The sequence below is a fragment of the Bos grunniens genome, chromosome 2 (assembly GCF_055505025.1).
Source record: "Bos grunniens cultivar Pamir isolate PY7600 chromosome 2, Bosgru_T2T1.0, whole genome shotgun sequence".
NCBI classification, from domain to species: Eukaryota; Metazoa; Chordata; class Mammalia; order Artiodactyla; family Bovidae; genus Bos; species Bos grunniens.
In genome coordinates this window covers 84,382,301-84,397,274 of record NC_141166.1, presented here as the reverse complement: position 1 = coordinate 84,397,274, position 14,974 = coordinate 84,382,301, and the positions used below count along the sequence as shown (strand labels likewise).

General features: G+C 35.2%; 1 protein-coding gene across 46 annotated transcripts in view; it reads left to right on the top strand.

Moving 5' to 3' along the window:
- QTMAN (queuosine-tRNA mannosyltransferase) overlaps positions 1–14,974 on the top strand; it is a 457,067-nt gene that overhangs the window by 55,275 nt on the left and 386,818 nt on the right. The window contains exon 1 of one of the 46 annotated variants that reach the window (XM_086351510.1): positions 6,954–6,972. The exons of the other annotated variants lie outside the window; for them this stretch is intronic. The gene's annotated coding sequence lies outside the window, so the exon portion shown is untranslated. Of the gene's footprint in view, positions 1–6,953; positions 6,973–14,974 lie in introns of those variants that run through there. 46 annotated transcript variants of the gene reach the window in all.

Below are 14,974 nucleotides of genomic sequence, written 5' to 3'. Positions count from 1 at the left end.
TGATTGTGCCCGAACTGGGTGGTAGTGTCTGACTCACTAAGTAATCTCACATTTTCTAACCATGGCTTGTGGCTCATATTTGTGACCTTTAATATATGTATCTTATGTCATCATTCCCATTTCCATTCTGTGGGAGAACAGCACCAGGTTATAAACCCACATGTCTCATTCTTGCTTCTACCTAAGCCTCACTTTCCATTTTGTTAATGTGCCTTCTTTCTTCCTTTTCTGTCTCCACTCTTAACTCTTGTTGTAGAGAGAAAATTCTGTGTGCTTGTATCAGAGGTACTGGAATGGATGAGCTTCAGTCCCCGCCCTCCCCCCCAATTCTTCTGTGTTGGTATGAAGAATCATGGGACAAAAAAAAAATAAAAGGAAGGTGATGCATAATCACATTATTTGTCTTCAAGTAAAACATTTTTTCAAAGTGGTAAGACATATGCAATTCATAACTTCTATACAGTTCATCATTCATGTTTATAAAATCTGTCTTTTGGTGCTAGATACACTTATTTTAAGTTTCAAAGAATTATTTAAAAATACTTTTGAATCATCTCCCTAAGATCTTTCAACACTGTATAAATAGTACACTTTTTAGCATTTCCTTTTGCATACCTGCAGTTTGCATCATTTTTGAAATTGTTTACCACTTTTTTTTTTTGCAAGGCACATGTGAAGGCTCAGCCAACAAATATCATTATATATGTGGGTTTCAAAAAGCAACCAGGGGAAGTTTTATGTAACCTTTTCAAAGAGTTGTTACCTGGGCTTTCCCCATTTCAGAGCAAAACCAGATGTAAACCAAGAATGTGAACTAGTGTGCATGTTTTTGAATTTGCTCCTTCTTTTAGGTTTTTCCAGTTGATCATTTTTGTTAAAATATTACACCTACCCCCTTGGAATTTAGATTGTTTCTGGTAAATAGTTCACTATAATCTGGTGATTTCTGTCGCTTTGCTTGTCCAGTTAAATTGTTTTGGATTGTTTTTTAAAAAAGACAACACCGTTGTGAGATGAGGAATTAGAACCAATGCATTTGATTAAATGTGTTCATGGGGAAAAATATGCTAAGAAGCCATTAGAATTTCCCCTTTATGCCAAAAATGCATTAGACTAGTAGATGGTACAGAGGGATGTAACTCAAGGGAATGGCCTGAGGTAGAAGTTGTTGGATACTAAGAGTACAGAGTGAAAGAGCGTAGTGTTTCCTAGCATGGGAAGTGTAGTCCCTTTTCTAAGTGGAAAGGCTCAAACCATAAACCACTGTGTTGAGATGGCATTTTTATTTATTTACAGTTTCTTTTTTGTTTAATTAAAGGTTGATTGTAATTAAGATGCATTTTTAAAAAATCCCGTGTTGTCTATATTGCCCCACAAAAATCGACTAAGAATGAATTAAAATTTTGTTAGTAGTGTCTGTGTTATGTTTATTCTTTCAGGTTTTAAGTTTCACATGATCAGTGCCTTTTGCTAGAACACGGCATGCTTTATATTTGTTTTGTAATTACCCAGGACAGACTTTCTCATGTATGTGATGGCACATAAGATGTTTAAGAAAAGTTCATGTTTTACTTCTACATAGTGGGTACTAGACAGTTACTGGTTGAATAAATTGAGAGTAAATAACTGTATGAATACAGAAATATGTGGGGGCATGTATGATTTTCTATTCTGAGTCAGAGTCATGATTTCGATGATAAAGTTCTTAAAATACAAATTTATATGAAATGTTTAGGTACTCAGTATATAAGAACTCAGTATAAAAAATAAAGATGAATACATTAAAAAATCTATAAATAAATAGTTATTATAAGTTGGAATGTTTAAGACTTTTTTTTTCTTTTTATGAACACATACCCTCCCCCCCCCACATACACTTATACATTTATAGGTGGAGAAATGAGAAAAATTTTAATGGTATGATCATCCTACATGCTACTTTCACATAGACTGTAGCTTGCCAGGCTCCTCTGTCTGTGAGATTTTCCAGGCAAGAATGCTGGAGTGGGTTGCCATTTCCTTCTTCATGATTTTACGTAAAAGAAATTAAAAACAAAAGGAGTTATAGTAATAGTATAGAATAGTAAAAAAGAGTTAAGTGATGCTTTACATAAGAAATAGCTAAGTGACTTCACTAAAGTAGAAATAAATTATGAAAAATGGTTACAGATCAGGATCATTATATTATATATAAATATTAACTATATATTATTGTATCAGTTTATTTCCTACAATGAAAAGTAATAAATTAACATGTTTCCCTTTTCCTGCCTCCGAATTTTTATTACTTATATTAAATTTGTAGCTTATCAAGTTGTGTAACACTTGCATTCTATTTTGTAACTAGTTTTCACAGTTATTTAGTCTTAGTTTTATATTTAAAAGTATTCAGTGCTTACTACCTCCTCTTTTGCTTTTTAATACAGCAGATTGCCTTAGGAAAATTCCATTCTCTGGAACTGATGTCCCTAAATAAGTACCACTTTTTTTTTTTTTTTCCTTAAAGAGAATATATTTCTTTGGTCAGTAGATGGAGAAACTGAATCCTATAGAGTAAAATCAAGTTTTGACTCATGCAACTTGATTATAAAATATTAGTTTACTTAAAGTGTAGTCCTTTAAATGTGTTTTCTTATTCCTTCCTTCTTCTTTCCTTTTTTTCCCCTTCTTTCTTCGTTCCTTTCATTTATTTATTTTAAAAAAGAATTCGATGTGTAGGTCAAGCAGTAAAAACTATATAAAAATAGACTATATGAAATTGAAGTTGAAATTCAATGTTAGGGTCACTTTAAAAAGTTCATACAGTACTTTAATGGCATATGACACAGCCCTAGCATAATAAATAGCATTTAATGCTACACAGTTAGTTAAGGTGGTGCATGCCATTAGGGAGGAAAATAGAAGCAGAACTATGGACCCAGGAAAACATACATTGGACTAAAAGAATACCTGTTGGTTCAGTGCTATTGAGGGAAAGAACTCCTAATAGGAAATCAACCATACAGGCAGCCTGGGGTCAGAATACAAATAGTTTTGAAAATCTAAGTGGTTTAGAATTCACTAAGTAGGAAATGAGGAGTAACTGATGGCTTCTTTAATGTTTATTTTGATTTATTTTTCATTGAATGAAAGATTCTTTAGATTCTACAGTGCTTTACATTTTCAAAAGCTTCACACGCATGATTTCATATAATTTCATAATAACCCTCCCCCACCTTATATTGCCTTTTGTTATTTTCTTTTAGTTGTGTATTTTAAAAATATTGATTATTTGTGCCTGAAAAATAAAACCCTGGAATACCTGATGACTTGAAAAGTTATTGTTGTTGTCGTTGAGTTGCTAAGTTGTGTTCAACTTTTTGCGATCCCATGGACCGTAGCCCACTAGGCTCCTCAGTCCATGAGATTTTCCAGGCAAGAATACTGGAGTGGGCTGTCATTTCCTCCTCCAGGAGATCTTCCTAACCCAGCGATTGAACCTGTGTGTCCTACATCTCCAGCATTGGCAGGAGGATTTTGTTTTTTTACCACTGAACCACCTGGGAATCCCACTCTCAGAAAGAGTCAGTACTTGATCCAGTTGGTTCTATAAAAACAGAGGTCCATGAGCATCTCTCAGGGCATCCTGAGGCTGTTGCACATGCCAATTCTGCTACACTTGCTGAGATTGCTGCCTGCACTTCCGTTTCTCAAAGACTAGAAGTGGAAGGACCCAGTTTCTTTGGGGTACCTGTTGAAACAATTTTCCCTAGTTTTCTCCAGTTAGCATATGTTGTACTTTTTTATTCTCCTTTTCTTGCACTTGATGATGGAATTCTCCAGGCTAGAATCCTGGGGTGGGTAGCTATTCCTTTCTCCAGGGGATCTTCCCAACCCAGAGACTGAACCCAGGTCTCCCACATTGCAGGCAGATTCTTTACCACTGGAGCTGCAAGGGAAGCCTGAGAATGCTGGAGTGGGTAGCCTATCCCTTCTCCAGCGGATCTTCCCGACCCAGGAATCGAACCGGGGTATTCTGCATTGCAGGTGGATTCTTTACCATGTGAACTATCAGGGAAGCCCTTGGTGATGGGAGGCAGCATTAAAGCAGCTTTGTGTTTTAATCATGCCTTGAATACGACTCCTCTTTGGACCCATCCATTCAGAGGACAAAGAACCAGCTCTGTCTCCATTCTGTGAAAATAAATTTAGTTTCTTTATATCAATACGTATCTCCTTGTCTCCCTTCTTTAATTCTTTATTTTGATTCATTTCTTGGCTCGCTGAATTTGTCAGGTGTTTTGTAGTTTTTTTTTTTTTTTTTGGTTATATCTAAGCCTATCTATGCAGAGTACATCATGAAAAATGCTGGACTGGATGAAGCACAAGCTGGAATCAAGATTGCTGGGAGAAATATAAAAAATCTCATATATGCAGATGACACCACCCTTATGGCAGAAAGCAAAGAAGAACTAAAGAGCCTCTTGATGAAAGTGAAAGAGGAGAGTGAAAAAGTTGGCTTAAAACTCAACATTCAGAAAACTAAGATCATGGCATCTGGTCCCATCATTTCATGGCAAATAGATGGGGAAACAGTGGAAACAGTGAGAGACTTTATATTTTGGAGCTTCAAAATCACTGCAGATTGTGACTACAGACATGAAATGAAAAGACGCTTGCTCCTTGGAAGAAAAGTTATGACCAACCTAGACAGCATATTAAAAAGCAGAGGCATTACTTTGCAAAAAAGGTTTGTCTAGTTGAAGCTATGGTTTTTCCAGTAGTCATGTATAGATGTGAGAATTGGACATAAAGAAAACTGAGCACCAAAGAATTGATGCTTTTGAACTGTGGTGTTGGAGAAGATTCTTGAGAGTCCTTTGAACTGCAAGGAGATCCAACCAGTCCATCCTAAAGGAAATCAGTCCTGAATATTCTCTGGAAGGATTGATGCTGAAGCTGAAACTCCAATAATTTGGCCGCCTGATGCAAAGAACTGACTCATTTGAAAAGACCCTTATTCTGGGAAAGATTGAAGGCAGGAAGAGAAGGGGACAACAGAAGATGAGATAGTTGGGTGGCATCACCAACTCAATGGACATGAGTTTGAGCAAGCTCTGGGAGTTGGTGATAGACAGGGAAGCCTGGCATCCTGCAGTCCGTGAGGTCACAAAGAGTCGGACATGACTGAGTGACCTAACTGAACTAATATACAGAACTCTAGCTAAAATGCATACTGGAAGTAGAAGTATATAAAAGGAGTGGGATACTGAAGATACTGAATAATTATGTACAGCACATGTATAGAATAAGAGCAATGTAAGTTTTGTTTAATCATAAGAAGTTGAAAGGAAGTTGGAAGGACTGATGCTGAAGCTGAAACTCCAATACTTTGGCGACCTGATGCAAAGAACTGACTCATTTGAAAAGACCCTGTTGCTGGGAAAGATTGAAGGTGGGAGGAGAAAGGGACAACAGGATGAGATGGTTGGATAGCGTCACTGACTCAATGGACATGAGTTTGAATAAACTCCAGGAGTTGGTGGACAGGGAGGGAGGCCTGGTGTGCTGCCGTCCATGGGGTTGCAAAGAATTGGACACGACTGAGTGACTGAACTGAACTGAAGCCTATCTGTAACTATTTATAAATCTTTTTATATATATATATATTTTTTTTTTTTTTGAGAAGAGCTCATTGTTGCTGAATTTCTTGAGTAGTTGAATGCTTTAAAGTGTTTGTAGGCTTCTTTTGTGCTTTATGGACAATTTGGTTGGGCATCACATAATTGGATGTTACATCTTTCCCTTAGAACTCTGAAGACATTGCACTATCTCCAGATACTAGTGAATGGTGCTATAGAAAAGTCTAAGGCCACTCTTGTTTTTTCTGCCTTTATACTGACATAATTTATGTTTATTGTTTTATCTTTCTTAAATTCTGTAACCTCATGAGGATATGTGTTAGTATTAATTGTTTTGAATTATTTTTTCTGGAACATTTTCTTTTTTTAAGTATTTATTTCTACCCTCCCAAAAGAGAACGTTTTCTTTATTATATTGGATTTTTGTTTCATTTTTTCTCTTTTTCAAAAATGTCAAGGGTGTATTGGCTGAATCTCTTTTATTGATATCTTCTATATTGATCATCTCATTTCATCTCTTATATAGCTTTCAAAACTTTCCATTTTGTGTGCTTTTCTGCAAGCCTATTGTCTGTTTTCCTCATTTGCAATATTAAGTGTTCTGCTTTTTGTTGCTTCTTTTGTGACATACATATATATATACACACACACACACACATATATACATATTTATAAATATAAATATACATTTTCTTAATCTCCAGCTTCTTTAGCTTGCCAATTTGCTTTTTTATCTCTTTTAATTGTCTTATCTTCTCTTAGATATTTCATACTTTTCTTTGAGCCCTTTACTTTGAAGTAGCTCATATTCTTTATAATTTAAGCTGTGGAAAATTATTTGTGAGTTTTTCCTTGTCTCCCAAGACAGTATCTTTTTTCATCTACCAGTTGCTTATGTCCCTTCACTCCAATCCTCAGTATAAATTCTTTGCTGGTTCATTTCTGGTTTGTACTCATATTTGAATGGGCTCTATTCCTTTAAAAACAGGTATTGCCTGAATAAAAGTATGAGGTTAGATGCAAATATTCAGTGATAGGGAGTGAGAATAAAAGACATCAGTTTGCACTTCCATCCGGATTTTTTTAACTGAAACACTTCTTCACCCAAGATGGCTCCTTTGCTCTCGGCATATGTCTGACCTCAGTTTGCAGTACCGTGAAGGTCATTGTAACTTTGAGGTCCTGTGAGTCATAGGGGCAGTTTGGTGACAACTCCTTCCTGTCTTCTTTCCTCCCATTTGGCACAGATAATCTCGGCTAGGAAGCTGAAGATAAAGCATGTTGATGGTTCCTCTCTCCTTCTGTGGTATGACCATGAAGTTCTAGAGGAACATCTCTTATTTTCTCCTAGGTAGATGCTTAAACATTATTGTTTTAATCAGTTTCCTTGAATGGGGTTTAGAGCTGTTCCATCCTTCGGGAAATCTTTGTGCTGCCTGAGATCTGAGGGGGTGTGGTTTGGCTGTCAGCATTGCTCCTCATTTGATTCCAGATATCACATAATTTGGTGGATTTTTCTTTCTTTTTTAAAAAATAGTTTGTGGTTTGTGGTTGTAGCTGTGTCTCTGTTTCATTGATGATGAGGAATTCATTATTTTTTGTTCTTTTTTTTTTTTTTTTTTGGTTTGTTTCTGGAGTAGCGACTAGGGTAACAGTGTCTTCCTACTGTCTTTTTTTGTTTGTTTTTTTAAACTTTCTCTGCTGGCTCACTTGCTCCCTGAGCCTCCCTCTCATCCTCCCTTTTGTTAAATTTCCTCTGTCTATACTTTTCCCTTCCCCTCTTTAGCTACTTACCCCTCAAATCTGGAGCTTTTCCCAAGATGTATTTTCAGTCCTTTTTTTTGTTTGTTTGTTTTCCCCCCGGCTTAGTTTTGTCTTTCTGAGTGATTCCATGTACTCCTGTCATTAATCTTCACCTCTAGTCTAATTTTTATTAATTTTTTGGTTTTCTTTCAATATTATTGAGATTTAAATAGAAGTTTAAGGTTTACAGCATAATGACTTGGCTTACATATATTAGGAAATGGTTACCACAGTAAATTTAGTTATCATCCATCACCTCCTATTCTAATGATTTCTGGATTAGCAGTTTGGCATTGACTCCTCCTGAGCTCCAAATGCTTACTAGATACAATAATACCTCAAAATTCCCTTTCAAAATAAAATTGTTTATGATGTTCCTTGCAAAGTGTGGTTCTGGTTACTACCTCATGTAATAGAAACTCATTCTTCCAAATTATTCAGACTAAAGATGTCTCATTCAACCATAATTTTTCTTTCTCATGTTTCTCTCAAGTGCTAACTTACCACTTGACTAATGCTGATTTCTCTTGTGTGTGTTGTGTCTTTGCATTGAGACTGTAAGTCCATTGGTGACAGGCATCTGTCAGTTCACATTTAATATGTAGTTTCTGAAAAATCGTTGGTTTAAATCCTTTGAATGCTAATTTTGCTTTAATAAAAGTCTGTTATCAAGATGGTTTTAATGTCTTAATCAATCATTTTGTGGCAGTTTTACATAATTTGCCCTAATCACCTTGCCTAGGTAAAAGCTGTTTGTGTACTTATAACAGGGCTTCCTTGGTGGCTCAGTGGTAAAGAATCCACCTGTCAATGTAGGAGACATGGGTTCTATCCCTGGATTGGGAAGATACCCTGGAACAGGGAATGACAACCCACTCTAGTAGTCTTGCCTGGGAAATCTCATGACAGAGGAGCCTGGTGGAGTACAACCCCAGGGTCACAAAAGAGTTGGATATGACTAAACAACAACAGCATACTCCTGCCTTCTCTTTTTCTTCAATTCACATATGTATGAAGAGTTTAAGACTATACCATTCCTCAGACTTCAACTTGGGTTGCTGAATTTGTCTTTCTTTTATCCCCATCCTCCACACTCCCATTTTGATTGTTTCCTAAATGATCCAACTGTTAATCAGACTTAAAAATATCAGGGTCAAGGATTTTGACCATGGGTGATTTCTTTGTGAAAATATTAAGAAGCCAGTGATAAAAGAACTTAATGTTACATTTTAATTTTTGTTTTAAAAATTAGGTATCTGAATTCAACTTGCTTTATATTTAATGTTCTTTTATATTGTTAATTCTTAATGATTATTTTTTGAATTGTGAGGCCCTTAAACATTAATTTTATCATACAAGGGGAGAGGAAAGCAATAAATGTCAAGAGATTAAGTGAAGAAATCAATTGTATATAATACAGTAAAATCCTAGAGTCGACACATACTGGTGAATGTTAGCTGCTTGGTTCATGTGTTTCTGTATTGGCATTGGGGACCTAATCCTTTGAAACTATCATTGTAAAAGTGAAGATGTCATTGTAAAACTTAAGATTTTGACAATAAGAACTGCTCTTCAATATGGGAAGCTTGTTGAATTTCTCATAAAACCACAAACCATAAACCTCTCTTGGAGAAAATCACTTTTGAAATGATCTGACATGGTTTTAAGAAAAGGTGGGTCCTTCTGGTTTATGAGCAGGAGAGCTATTGCATTGTATTTCAGTGTTAAACTGCATACACAAGATCTAGATTTTAAAAAGTAAAGGACTTTCTTATGTAATTAATTTTAAAATGATTCATTATACAATCAATTTAAAGATAATGAATTTAATTTTTAGAGCAGTTTTAGGTTCAGAAAAATTGAGTGGAAGTTACAGAGGGTCTCTCCTCCCTAACCTCCCCAGCATCAAATCCCCACCAGAGTGGTATATTGGTTGCAATCCATGAACCGTCACTGATCCATCATTATGAACAAATGTCCTTGGTTTAAATTAAGGTTCATTCTTTGTGACATTATAAGTATTTTGGCAAATGTATAATGAAACATATTTTCACCCTTTTAATATATAAAACAGCTTCACTGCCCTAAAAATACCCTGTGATTCACCTGTTCATCCCTCCCTCTCTTTCCCACAGAGCCCCTGACAAACCACTGATTTTTTAAAAAATTTATTTTACTATCTCAATAATGTTGCCTTTTCTAGAATATCTTATAGTTGGAATCATACAGTATGTAGTCTTTTCACATTGGCTTCTTTTACTTACTGCTAAGTCACTTAAGTCGTGTCCGACTCTGTGCGACCCCATAGACGGCAGCCCACCAGGCTCCCCCGTCCCTGGGATTCTCCAGGCAAGAACACTGGAGTGGGTTGCCACTTCCATTTAAGACTATCCCATGTATTTTCATGGCTTGATAACGCATTGCTTTTCGTGCTCAGTAGTATTCCATTGCCTGCAAGTACCACAGTGTGTTTATCCTGTTGCCTTTTGAAGGATAGCTTGGCTGTTCCCAAGTTTTGGCAGTCTGAATAAAGCTGCTGTAAGCCTTTCTGCGCAGGTTTTTGTGTGGGTGTAAGTACTAAGGGGCATGATTGCTGGATTATATGGTAAGAACATATTTAGTTTTAGTTTTGTAAGAAACTGCCAAACTACTCCAAAAGAGGCTGTACCATTTTGTAGTCCTGCTACAGATGAAGGAGAGTTCCCGTTGCTCCACCACCTCTTCAGTATTTCAGGTATTTGTTTTGGATTTTAGCCATTCTAATAGATGTGTATTAATTTATAATTCCCTAATGACATATGATGTTGAACATTTTAATATGCTTATTTACCATCTGTATATCACCTTTGATTGAATTGTTTCTTTATTGCTGAGTTTTAAGGGATTTTTTGTTTTTGTATATTTTGGATGAGTCCTTTATCAGATATTTTTTTGCAAATATTTTTGCCCAGGCTGTGCATTGTCTTCTTATTTTCTTGACAGGTCTTTTGCAGAGTGGAAGTTTTCAATTTTAGTGAAATCCAGTTTACCAGCTAACCTCCCTGCCACCCCCCACCCCCACTTCCCCAACCCCTCATTGTGCCTTTGGTGTTGTATCTAAAAAGTCATGATCAAACCAAGGTCATCTGCATTTTCTTGTGTATTGTTTTCTCAGTGTATTATAGTTTTGCATTTTACATGTAAGCCTGTGATCCGTTTTGAGTTATCTTTTGGGGGACGGGTATAATGTCTATATCTAGACTCATTTTTTGCCTGTGTTGGTCCAGTTGTTCCATCAGCATCTGTAGAAAAAACCATTCTTCATTGAATTGCCTTTGTTCCTTTGTCAAAGATCAGTTGACTATACTTGTATAGGTCTATTTCTGGGCTCTCTTTTCTGTTCCTTTGATCTTTTTGTCTGTTCTTTCGCCAGTACCACACTGGCTTGATTACTCTGTAATTAATTTTTAAAATAATAATTAGTAAAATATTTAAATGTTTTTTGTTAAGATTTGTGAAGGAAGTTATCTTTAACAAATTTCTGTTATTAAGTGTGAGATGATATATCGTGTTATTTTTAGAAATAGATACGTTATTTGTAATCATTTTAGTAAAAATTATATACACTAGAAACACTGTCATAATAGAAAGAAATTGTAACATTTTTACTTTAAAGATATTATACTCTTATGCAGTAACTTGTTTTATATGTTCTGTTGGCTCTTTAATACCCATTAAAGAAATTAACTTTTAAATTATGAAATAATAGTTTAAATGTGATTAATAAAAAGTCTGGATTAATCTTCTAAAATACTGTCCAGTATGAGAGATCAAGATACCTGTTCTTATATTATTTTGAAAGCTGTTTGCTTTTATAGCATTAGGAAGAAATGATAATCACTTGCTTGAAGTATTTCATGGTGCAACTCAGTGTGTAAACCCTTTAGTTTGTGAAACAAATTGAGCTAGATCTTAGAGGATGCTGATAAATACATGGCACATTTTTTTTGGCTTGAGTTCTATTCAGGAGGAAAAAAACCTAACCAGTAATATAATATGGGGTAAGCATAGTGTGGGTGGCAGTGTATTAAGCTCAGTAATAAGCTATAGTGGTGACTATAAACCAATCATATCATTCAGCTGGTTTTTACTCATGGTATCTTTACCCTTGTTTGTCAGAAACACAGTGAATTTACAATAAAAGTCATTATGAATTAGGATGATTGTCAGCCATGATAAGCTATGATGAAGGTATTTTTATATCAGTTTTATTCAGGTATTATTTAGTTACAATAAACTGTACCCATTTTGAGTGGGCAATGTGATGAGTTTTCACAAAAGCACACAGTTGTGTAACTATGACCATAATATGATTTGGAACATTTCTGTCACCCCAGAAAGTTCGCTTGTGCCCCCTTGAAATCAACTCCACCCACTACCTATCTCAGTTTCCAGGCAATTGCTGATCTCCTTTCTGTATTTCAGACTGGTTTGCATTTTCTAGAATTCTTAGTGTGTTTTGCTAAATGCAGAAGATACATGTTCTTGACAAATTGATGGCAAATTGATTTTTTATAAAATGAACATGTTTTATTGTATTAAAAAATTTGAGAAACTCAAATGAATTTCATTTGGTATTATTCCTAAAAATTTGGGTTTCAAGTTTTTCTGCCTTGCCTCCTCTCTGTAATAACTTAAATCTATATTGCGTGTAATTTAATATATAAAACCAACTCATGACACATTATTTTGTGGAGTAAATTATCCTTTAGTAGTTTAAGTATTATCTCCTTGTTTATAAAAGTTGGTAAATGATATAAGAAATAAAAATCTGTAGATCCTGTTCTTCTTATTAGAATTTAATACCTTCTTTATTTCATACAGTTGTCACTCAACAAACAGTTTAACTTTGCTTTGTAAAAGGCCATTTGCCTTGTCCTTACGCCCTACTGCTCAGACCTCTGGGGATAGGAGAGTTAGGGTGGATAAAATAGCTCTTTACTTCATAACATTCTGTTCTTGTGGCTCCTCTTACTCATATGTAGTCTATTCTAAAGCAGCTGAGAAGTAGCAGTTGATCTCATGGAGAAAATAGTCCCACCAAAATGGAATATTAGATTCCTTTTATGACTAGTTTTTTAAATCAAATATACTGAACATTTACTCCTTTTTATAGGAAAGAGTTAAGAATCTTTTGCATATTAGAATGACTGGAGTTTTCTGATTTTGCCCAGAAATGTTCTGTCTAGAATTTATGCTGCTTCATTTATTAGTCATTTCGAAACTAGCTCTAAATAAAAGCCAAACATTATGAAATGTTTTTTCATATTTGCTCCACCAAACATATTTAAACTTCTAGTTAATTTGGAAATCTTAAACTCACATAAAGACAAATAATCCTATTTGAAGCTTATTTAATATAGTAACACTCTGGGTAACTGATGTTCTACTAATGAAAGCCTTAAGTAACTGGCATTTTGGAATGAAAAGTGTGTATCTATTAAGAAATCCTGGAGATCTCTGTTTAAACCCTTCTTCCCTGAAGCCTTCAGAAAAAAGAAAAAAGTGTTTCAGAAGTCAGCTTGAGAGAGACAAACAATGTGGGATGGAACTAAATTTGATAAGAACAATAAATTGGAGAACTTTTTTCTTATCAATTAATAAGAACAATAAATTGGAGAACTTGTGTGGTGATTAATGATCCTTCTCAAAACCAATCAATATTTCCCCTCCCCCCACTTAAAAAAAAAAAAAGTAATGCACAAGTTATTTTTAAAACTCCCTCATTTGGGAGGATGGTATCCAGAAGCCCCAGGTGGCACCAGCAGTAAAGAACCTGCCTGCCAGTGCAGTGCTCCAGTCCATGGGGTTGCACAAAGTCAGACGTGACTTAGAAGCTGAACAGTTAACCAGTCACCTGTTACTGAACATTTAGATTGTTTCTGCTTTTTAGTCTTCTGAAAAACACTGTCAGAACTATTCTTGTGAGCATGATTGATTCTTTCAAGTTCTTATTTTGTCAAAGTAATACAGTTACCTAGTTTAAAGTTCTAATTGTTGTGAATAGCCTATTAGAAAATATGATTGTGGGACTTCCCTGGCAGTCCCGTGGTTAAAGCTCTGCTCCCAATGCAGGAGGCATTGGTTTGATCCATGGTTGGGGAAGATCCTACATGTCACATGTCTGAGAAAGAAAGAAAATACAGTTGTGCCTTACCCACTCTTTCCAGTCTGCTTCTCTAACCTTTCATCTGTTTCTTCTGATTATTATATATCTCTATATTGCTAAATTACATATATATATATATATAGTTACCTTTTGATTCATTTCTTTTGGATATTGCTTGTTGACTTTATAGTACAGACTTAGAGGATTTTTCATTTTTATACTTCCATCTTTTCTCAACATATTACAGTATTGTTAGATTACAACTTTTGGCTAACTTGTTTTTGGTGTTACATTATTATACTTTTCAGATATTATTTATAACTAAGAAGTATAATGAACTGATGAGAAATATGCCTTTGATTTTTTGTTTTTCATGAAGTTAGTAATGCTTTGTTTTTTCATTTATATAGCTTTTTTGTTACTCAGTATTTCTTTCCAGGAGCTTCCAGGAGCTTCTTAATCTAATTTTCTATAAGGTGAAACATATTAGGAAATTTATTTGTTTCCATTTTTTTTTCTTGAATATATGTTTCTGGGAGACTGCCATTCTCCTTCCATCTCATTATGTAGGTGTGTTCTTGTCATGTGCTTTTCTTTTGCTGTTAAACTAGAAACTCCCTTTGTCTTTTCCTGCATCTCATATTGTTTTCATTTTTCTTTTTTTTTTATGTGAATCATCCATCTTCTTTTATTTATTTTTATTTTTTTAAATTTGTTTTCATTTTTCTTGTCTTATTCCTGTATTTTTTGTGGTAAAGCAGAGAAAGGGTACATGAGAGAAAAATATCTTTATTCAATTTTCTCACTTGATTAAAGTGTTGCCTGAATAATTACAGTTTAAGTGGAAAATCACTTTCCTTCAGAATTTTTGCCCGAATTAATACTGTCTTCCTACTTGCAGTTGCAAAGTCCAAAGCCTTTTGATTCCTTGATTTAACCATGTAAGAAAAATAAGTGGAAGGGAGAATGTCTTGATAAAAGGATATAAGGGTATTTTTTCTTTTTTAAAACTTTAAAGATGAAGAAGATGAAAAAGGGATTCAAGGCAGAGGGACTGGCAGAGGTCAGGTGACTGCAAGGTGTCCACTGTGTTTAGAGAATGGGGATATATAGGTCCATGTGAGGAGAGTACAGGAAGCAGCTGAAGTGGGATAGATTGAGGCTTAGTAATGGATGCTAATGGCCTGAAGCTTTGCATTTGTTTTGTAGGTGCTGTTTCACCTGACTCCATCAATTGTATGAAACCTTCCTTGACTTACGGTCGGCAAAATGAATCGACCTCTGGTTTATCCTCTCTTAGTACTTTGTGCATGCACACTTGTGCGTGAATGTGCAGGCGCACATGCATGTGTGTGTGCACACACGTATCTGTTTAAGTATCTATGTGCCTTTCTTCCACATT